This window comes from Cupressus sempervirens, chromosome 3, assembly GCF_028749045.1.
Source record: "Cupressus sempervirens isolate cs-2001-9-10 chromosome 3, ASM2874904v1, whole genome shotgun sequence".
Taxonomy (NCBI): Eukaryota; Viridiplantae; Streptophyta; class Pinopsida; order Cupressales; family Cupressaceae; genus Cupressus; species Cupressus sempervirens.
The window spans coordinates 376,914,873-376,925,109 of NC_143120.1; positions in this window are offsets into that span (position 1 = coordinate 376,914,873).

The following is a 10,237-nucleotide window of genomic DNA, read 5'->3' on the forward strand; positions in this document are numbered from 1 at the left end:
AATGCCCTCAACGACAAGGAAGGATAGATAGGAGAGCTGAGGGCCAAGCTAGGGTTGCTCATGTGGATGAGGATGCACAATCATCACATTCAGAGGATGCAAAAAGAGGAGAGACCTTGGTAAATGAAAGAGTCCTACTAAGTGGTGAAATTGAACCAGGACAACAGAGGAGTTTGTTTCGTACCAGATGCAAGTGTGAGGATAAATGTTGTGACGTGATCATTGATGGTGGTAGCATTGATAACTTGGTATCAGAAGAGATGGTCTCTAAGCTAAAGCTCAAGAGGGAGAAACATCCCCAGCCCTATCGGATTGCTTGGGTAAAAGATGATCATAAGGTCCTGGTAAGTGAACAATGTTTAGTGAAATTCAAAATTGGGAGTTACCATGATGAAGTTCTCTGTGATGTTATTTCAATGGATGTTTGCCATCTATTGTTGGGTAGGCCATGGCAGTTTGATAGACATGCAGTACATGATGGACATGCAAACACATACTCTCTGACAAAGGATGGAGTTCACCACAAATTGAAGCCCATGAAAAAGGAAGGTGAAAAGGTATGTAGCAGTGCTAGGATTTGTCTTGTTGATGGAAGGAAGTTTTTAGATGGCATGAAACATCAGCATATGTGCTATGCTTTGATTCCTAGGAAAGATAAAGAAGGTAGTAGTGAAATACCAGTTGAAGTTTCAGATTTACTAGGGGAGTTTGGAGATATTATCTCTGATAATGTTCCAGATGGATTGCCACCAGTAAGGCAAATCAGTCATCAAATAGATCTAATTCTAGGAGCTAGTTTGCCTAACAAGGCTGCTCACAAGATGACTCCTACTGAAACAGAGGAGCTAAATAGACAGGTTCAGGAGTTGTTGAGGAAGGGCTTGATTCGAGAGAGCCTGAGTCCATGTGTAGTACCTGCAGTACTCGCACCAAAGAAGGATGATGTGTACAGATTCTCAAGCTATAAATAGGATCACCATCAAGTACAGATTTCCTTTGCCAAGGATGGATGATATTATGGACTGCTTGAGTGGAGCTCAGTACTTCACAAAGATATATCTGAAGAGTGGTTATCACCAGATACGGATTCGAGAAGGAGATGAGCGAAAAACAACCTTCAAGACCAAGGAGGGTCTTTATGAGTGGTTAGTCATGCCCTTTGGATTGACGAACGCCCCAAGCACCTTCATGCGGCTCATGAATGAGGTACTTAAGAAGTTCTTGGGAAAATTTGTTATTGTTTATTTGGATGATATTTTAATTTTCAGCAAGACTTTGGAAGAACATTTATTGCATATTCGTAGTTTCCTTGAAAGGCTAAGGGAAGAGAAAATGTTAATTAATCTGAAGAAGTGTAACTTTGCAAAAAGGGAGTTAGTCTATTTGGGGTTTGTTATATCACCTGAAGGTCTCAAAATGGATCCGAAGAAGGTAAAAGCCATCTTGGAATGGCCTACTCCAAGGTCTGCTACTGAGGTAAGATCATTTCATGGTTTGGTTAGTTTTTACAGGAAGTTTATTAGGAATTTCAGTGGCATATGTGCACCCCTAACTAATACAATAAGAGGGGATAGAAAAGAGTTCAAATGGATTGCAACAGCTGCGAGAAGTTTTGAATTGCTGAAGAAGAAGGTAACAGAACAACCTGTGCTGGCACTTCCAGATTTTAGAAAAGTGTTCTAGGTGGATTATGATGCTAGTGGCAGCGCTATTGGGGCTGTATTAAGCCAAGAAATTAAGCCTATTGCATATTTTAGTGAAAAATTGAATGATGCAAAGAAGTATTCTGTTTATGATCAAGAGTTCTATGCAATAGTTCAGGCCTTAAAGAAATGGAGGCATTATTTATTGCCAAAGGAATTTGTTTTGTATACTAATCATCCGGCATTACAGTACCTAAAGAGCCAAGGTAAATTAAATCAGAGGCATATGAAGTGGGTAGAGTTCTTGTAGAGTTATACATTTGTGTTGAAGCATAGAAGTGGAAAATCTAACAGGGTTGTTGATGCACTAAGTAGGAGACAGTTGTTGCTTACAGTAATGCAGGTTGAAGTAGTTGGGTTTGATGAACTCAAGAATTTGTACCCCGAGGATCCTGATTTTGCTAAAGCATGGAAAGCTTGTAAAGAACCTGTTGTTGTAGATAGAACCAAGTGGTTAGACTATTTGATTCAGGATGGCATGTTGTTCAAAGGTAGTCAATTGTGCATTCCAAGGAGTTCCATGAGGGAGAATTTGATTAAGGAGAAACACAGTGGAGGGATGGCAGGACATTTTGGTCGAGATAAGACCATTGCCATTCTTAGAGAACATTATTTTTGGCCTCAAATTTCACAAGATGTGAAGAATTTTGTACAGAGTTTCCAGGTTTGTCAAGTTGCGAAGAGGTTTAGTCACAATACTGGCCTATATCAGCCATTGCCTGTTCCATCAAGGCCATGGGAGGACATAAGTATGGATTTTGTTCTTGGATTGCCAAGGACACAAAGGGGTAATGACTCAGTATTCGTGGTGGTTGATAGGTTCTCCAAAATGGCACATTTCATTCCATGCCACAAAACTCATGATGCTGTCCATATTGCAGACTTGTTTTTCAAAGAGGTGGTAAGACTACATGGTCTTCCAAGGAGCATAGTTTCTAATAGAGATACTAAATTTGTGGGGTATTTCTGGAGGACATTGTGGAAAAAGTTGAGAATAGACTTGAAATTCAGTTCCACGCATCACCCACAAACTGATGGCCAAACAGAAGTGGTAAACAGAAGTCTAGGCAATTTGCTGAGATGTTTAGTTGGGGATAAGCCCAAGGGATGGGATTTGATTCTACCACAGGTAGAGTTTTCTTATAATAACTCTGTAAACAGGAGTACTGAAAAATCACCATTCCAAATCATATATGGGAATAGCCCAAGGATTGCACTAGAATTGAGGAAGATAGAGCAAGGGGAGAGGACAAGTGCTGAAGCGGAAGAATTTGCTGAACATATCAAGCGTCTACATGAGGAGGTTCAAGCACACATTACCAAGATGAATCAAGAGTATAAAGCTAAGGCTGATCAAAGGAGAAGACATAAGGAATTCCAAGTAGGAGATATAGTCATGGTGCACTTACAAAAAGAAAGATTTCCAGGCGATACTTAGAACAAGCTGAAAATGAAGAAATTTGGCCCTTACAAAATTTTGAAGAAACATGACTCATGAAATGCATATGAAGTGGAGCTGTCAGATGGTATTCACATTTCTCCCATTTTCAACATTGCAGATTTAACAGAGTATCATGATGATGGTGCAGATGAGGAGCTGGTGTTAGAGCCATGTCCAATTCCTGCTTCTAAGAAGGAGTAGATAGAAGACATTCTAGATCATCATGTGGGTAGGAGTACCAGAAACAGGCAGTATGAAGAGTATTTGGTCAAACGGAAAGGATGACTGATCGAGGACTCAACTTGGATTTCAGCAGCTGAGGTTTCCCATTTGGGATTTCCTCTACCATTCATAAAGTGTCAGGGTCACTTTTCAATCTACCCTGGGTGTCTGATGCAGGAGCATCCAGAGGTATAAGGGCAATCCTGTGTCACCCAAAAAAATGTACTTAGATTTAGTTTTTGTTTCATGTCTTTACATTTTTGGATACCCATTTGGGTCAAATAAAGGTTCCAACTTTCACAGTTCAACTATCAATGTGCTAGAAAATGCCGAAAAAATAGGAGCATGCAATTTGGCCATCATTTTGGTGACCTAGAAGGTGTAAATTGGTCAGATGAATGTAATTGTGATTTAGAGCATTCCAGAAAAAGAATCAGGTCAAAAGGCCCCACGGTTTGAAAGTTATTGCAATTTTTCGAGTTTTGGAGACCTCCTAAGAATGCTTCAAAGTCAAGTTAGGGGCATTAAATGACCTCAAAAAAGGTCAAAAAATGGAGGACGAGTGAAGCTTATACATAGGACTATAGAGCGCTTTGAGAGCTTTTCAAAAATATAAACGGTTTGTCAATCGGAGCTACGGTTCAAAAGTTATGCCTCCCGAAAGTTTGGTTACCGTTTCTGGATTCTTCTAGATTTGCGCTGACTTCTACCGCAGCTTCCAGAACCTTCTATTTGGTCGGTGGATGCCTACTAGCACTTTCTAGAATGTACTCCTAGTCCTTAACCCTTCGGGGTCTATTTAAGGAGATTTTTGGCATTGTAAAAGGCAGTTCAGAGTGGAGTTTGAGAGGAGGTACTGAAAGGAGAAATTATCTCCAGATTTATGCTATTGTAAGCCCTTAGGGCATGTTTTGAAGTTTATTTTCTCTGTGCTATTTGTACTTTCTTATTTTCTTAGTTAATACAATTTCTCTTTTCTGTTGTGTCCATTCTGTTTGTGGGTTGTGTCCCCATCAGACAGGCCCTATTAGGAGTCTATGGAAAAATTTAATACATATCAGTCCCTATTAGGAGACTTTGAATCCTTGTTAGGAGATTCCAACCCTTTTAGGAGTTGTTGAAGGTTCAAGGCAGATGGACCCACTGTCCAAACAACTTTAGGGGCAAGACCAATGAACCCACTGTCCAAATGATCTCTATATTATTCCTTTTAGAATAATAGAATGAATTGAACTTCACCTTCCTCTTCCTTACTCCCGTCAACCAGACTTCTGCTCCTTCTGATCTCAATACCACAATAAGATAATTAATTATTTCACAGTCATGATAGCACTGTTGACTTATGATTTATACAACTCTTAACACGCGTGACTTCAAGACTTGCACACTTACGAATGTCATCATCAGACTATCCTCTACCAATTTGTTACTTCACATCTCCAAATTATATCTTTGTTAGAAGATATAATATGATCATCAGAAACTACTTTTCAAGTACTCTGCTTCTACACAACTCTTTGTAAATCACTTATAACTTTCATATATCTTTGACTTAGGTTACACACACTTAACCTCATCATTAGGACACTGTGTGGAACATTTCCTTAACTTTGCATCATCTGATTGTCAAACCTTTGTTCGTACAATCATGATCTCTATCTTCTATTCTGTCAATCTTCACAGAATACTACTATGTTGACATCAATTACAAACATAGTCATGAATACAACATTTCAATAGTGTGACATGTTCTCCAATGCTTAGGATACTCCCCCAAAGGAATACCATCAACATTCATGCTAAAAACATCAAGCTAAACACATGCATCAAAGCAACAAGATAAGCATGAATTAATTACCAAAATAAAAAATGTTCACTTACTTGAAGATTAATGTGCTAAAAAAGAGGGGAAGAAGTTCCAACAATGAAAAATTCTTGAACAAACTTGAACCTCTTTAATCTTGCAATGATGAATTTGAAAAGAGCATCCAATGAGGTGTTTTTGGATAAGAATTCCCAAAACGCGCTCTACAATCCCTCGAAACACCAACATTTTTAATAAATGCAAGCTCATGGGATGTTTTTTAATCAAAAATGTATTTCCAATCTACCCCAAAGTGAATCATTTTTACAAATAAAATGCAAAATATGTTTTCCAATAGCAAGATCATGTAGGGAAATCCAAAATGCTCTTTCCTTAGCTTAAAATGTGATCAAAATCACCCAAGTATAGACATTTTGCCAAAAATGTAGCTTCAAATCTTCATGAAATACAAATATTTCTTTATGGATTTGGATGCCAAATGCATGGGATGCATTCAAATTTAAAAATGACCCTAGGTGGAGATTTCCTTGATTTGGAATGAAGAAATTTAGAGATCTCAAACAAAAACATGTTCTTGGAGGACAAGTGCATGAAAATTTCCCTTCAATCTTCAAAATCGGGTTTCTTCAAGACATATAAATGCATTTGAAGACAAATCACACCTTTTGGATGCAATTATATGTTATAAAATCTTCAAAAATGACTCCTTAACAAAATCACGCCTTTTGGGTGCAAATGCATGTTTTAAAAACACATGAAACAGAGTCTATAAGCAAAATTGTACCTTTTGGGTGCAAGTGCATATTTTAATTTTTTTCTCTTAAATGTCCTTTAGTGCAAAATTGGACTTTTTGAGGTTCACTAAATGTTTTGAAAACACTCAAAAATGCATATCTCACCTTTTGGAGTCATTGCATATTTTAAAATACATGTAGTGACATGTTTTTAGTATTTTCAAATGACTTTTTCATTCAAAATCACACCTTTTAGATGCATATGCATATTTTGATGAAAATGCACTTGTAGACATGTAAAGCACTACTTAAATGAATTAAGCACAAGTCAATTTAATTTTTGAAGAAATATTTCTCAAATAGGCCATAAATAGTATTTTCACTATATAAATAAATATATAATGTGTAAATATCATTTTAAAAGTAATATTTACTAATATGTTTTGAATTAAAACTCAAAAATTAAAATAAACTATATAGTTAATATAGTCACTTTAACTGAAAGAATTAAAAAGCAACTCAACTTAAAAATATAACATAAAATGCTCTATAGTTACTTTAGGTGAAAAAACAAAATGATAAAGTAACTTAAAACCATAACATAAAGTGGAATTTTGTTATATTTTTCAAAAAGTGAATGTCAACTTCAAAATATAACATGATATTTTTAATTCGTGCATTTACATTTAAAAGGTCCACATTTTGAGCACTAAAATGGTTAGATCTTTTGATTTTCAACTTCGATTAAGCCCTAAGATAGATCGAATAGAAGGGAAAGCCAAAAGCAATGACTTGAGCAAAACCAAAAGACCAAAAGTCAAAAAAACACACACTCAAAAATGAGAAAAAATACATTGAAGGATTCAAAAATCAAGCATAGACTCAACAAACTAAAAAACTAAAAAGACCTAACGAAAACCTTTGGTAAAAGATTCATAATATCAATTGGGGTCAATTGATTGATCAATACTAACCAATTAAATAATAAACTAAAATCAGAGAAATATGAAACTATGTTGAAAAAGTTTTGTACTATTACCTACATTTTGTGGTGACAAAATGCAGGACAAGATAATCTATCTATCGAGATGTGATAGATTTATTCTTGAAAGCCCTGTAGGCATGTAATGCCCCGCCAAGGGATCCAAAGAATTTTACTAAGTTTGCCAAACAAATTTTTATTTTTATTTTTTTAAAACATGAAAGATAAAACCATTCATAACATTTGCGGAAGCAATAGCAACAATTCAAATGAAAATAAATATAACATATATACATAACAGGCTACATTCTTTAAAGATCCCTTAACGTTGTATCACATCTAAATTAACTATTCATCTAACATCCCATCCTTATGAAATAACAATGATACATCCAATGTACTTAAACAATATACAAGTGTCCTTTTGTAATTATGTTTTAGTTTAGCTCAATCATCCACTGTACATATCACAGGGTATGAAAAGCTTAAAAGAATAAACATCCAAGTAAATAAAGTACATCATCATCCAATATTAATCCATGATGCAATTAAAGTAAATGAAACCACATATCATACATGATACATCATCATCATAAAGATATAAACATCCATCATAAGAGATAACCATATATCACAAACATAAATAACTAAGTGCACGGTTCCTCCCAACCGTAAATAGCATCATTAGACCATCGTGGATCCTAGCCATCCTTTTGTGCGTAACATTCCAAAGCACCGAAGAGATCATCGGTATTAACATAGTAGGAATGTCACTCCTAAAACATCCTACTAACATGCAAAGTAAAGCATAATAAATCATCAACTAACATATGCAAAGTAAAGCAAATCATCAATATAAGAAACATACCAGTAAATACATCCATCATAAGGTATATTATCTATCGTAAGAATATAACGAAGAATAAATAACAACCAAGGATACTCCAGCCACGGTGTCTTGGAGGAATCTCAAATGATAAGAGTGAAAATACACTACCACCCGACCGCGTGGAACCTAAGTGGTCCACTCCCACCATGCCAAGGAGATAATCTCAAGTCCCAAATAGCATATCAATTCACGAAGCACAAATCTCTATAAGTCCAGGAATCCTAAAAGTATACTAACTCAAAGGTTCCATCACACAAAACTGACATCTAATTCTTAGAGGCACACAACGACATGTAGGAAACCTACTCTGCAAGCGGGAAAGTGTCATCGCAATTATCACGTACAAGTTACCCTGGCAGTTAGCTAAACTCCACGAGTCTATACTGATCTCATGCGGCCACTAGTATCCTCTCATACTGACGAGGCATACTACGGAATGCACGGTCGCAACCATGCATTCTTACTACTCCCATCCTAGCCTGTACAAGCACTCAAGGCATGGGTGAGAACATCAAAACAATTATCTTTTTAGGTTCATTTAATCCTCATTTAGTGTGTAAATGTTATCACTTATTAACCAAACTTACAATGAGTTACCTTGACAGCCACTTAGGGCCCCGACCCCCATTGCAAGCCACTTTTTGAAACTACAAGTAGATTACCTACCCTAAGCTCATAGAATCATAAATCTCAAAATCATAAAAGATAATCCATAATAAAATCATCAAAAAAGCATCAACTATCCATAATAAGAATCATCAAATCTCCAAGATAAGAATCATCAAATCTCTATAAACATCTGAAAAAACATCCATAGAAAATCGTGACCACAATAGTTCTCTATTGGCAACTGAAGGCATCACTGATAATCATAAGTATCAATTGGTTCTCAATAACCAAAATATATCTCAAGATAAATGGTTCTCAACAAGCAACCAAGAATATCTCAAAATCATACTGATCGAAGACTCCAAAATGGTTGAGTCAAACATGTCACAACATGACATCATCAAAAAATAAATCCACTTTTCAGTCCCATCATGGTGACTAGAAAGTAATCTAAGGATAACTGTTCGATGACTCAAAAATGATTAGCTCAAGCATCTCAGATATATATACATCTCAGCTTCACACATGAAGGCTGAAGAACAAATACAAACATTTCATAGAGCATACAATCACATAACCATGGTTGGGCTTATAAAGATCAAGACCAAATAAGATCAACATGCCATCACATCTCATAACCCCCGAGCCTCTGGTAACAACCTAGGACTGGTCAACACTAGTCAACCCAAAACCCAAAATAAGAAGCATATAGAATACACGATGCAAACATATATTTTGATTTACTAAATTCACATAGTTGAATGATGTGTAGGGGTTTTCAATTTTCTGTTTGCAAGTATACCTCAAGTGTCTAAGTTTCATCATTTGACCTACAAGTCAACCCATTTGTTCTCCGATAGCATTATCCTTCTATATTTAAGAATTACATTCTAAGAATAACCTAAGGATAAATATTTACTTATTAAATCATTTGCTTTATTTGCTAAGATCCATAGTACTAATTGGATAACTCTTCCTTAATGTTACTTCTACATTCAACATAATCAAAAGACCATTATTCATTTATAAAAGAATCCAATTATCAATCTTTGAATAAGAAGAAGATAACTTTATTTATCTCAATCCATTAACATAGGTATACCATCCACGACCTATTACATCTTATTAGTTTTCAATTAGAAACTTAATTAAGTATTACTAAAGTTTGATTCTTTTAATTTAATCGTTATTATCATTGACAACCATATAATATCTAAAGTCATAGTTCAAGTCATAAGAATAAGACCTATCAACTTCAATATAGATAATCTACAATCTCGTTAAAAGAATTATATCAAATAAATCTCTATTACATAACTTAATTATTAATTAAATCTAATTAACTCTCATTAATTGATTTAATTAATAATTGTATAACCATAACAACATTCTAATTAACATTAGTTGACTAATAACTAACTAGAATCCTATAAGTTGAAAGTCAACTATAATTTAATACTCAAATGATCATATTAAGAATTCAATAATAATAAGCTATATTGAAAATCTTATTAATAATTCTATACTAACCAAATTCATCACTCTTCAACAAAGTTCCTAAATAACAAGTTATAATAAATCCCCAATACTAAGTATTATTATCTCAAATAAGTTTCCCCTATGTACGTTGATTCAGTTAATTGATACTCCTCCAAATTATTAACCAATTCAATTTGATTAATATCTTTTACAGTACTTCAATCATTAACTAATCTCTTTTAGAGTAACTCTGTTCATATTAGTTGATAACTATTTAAACTATTTATACTATTATTTATTAATAGTTTGTTAGACCCAACAAACATTAATAAATAATAAACTTATCACAACTA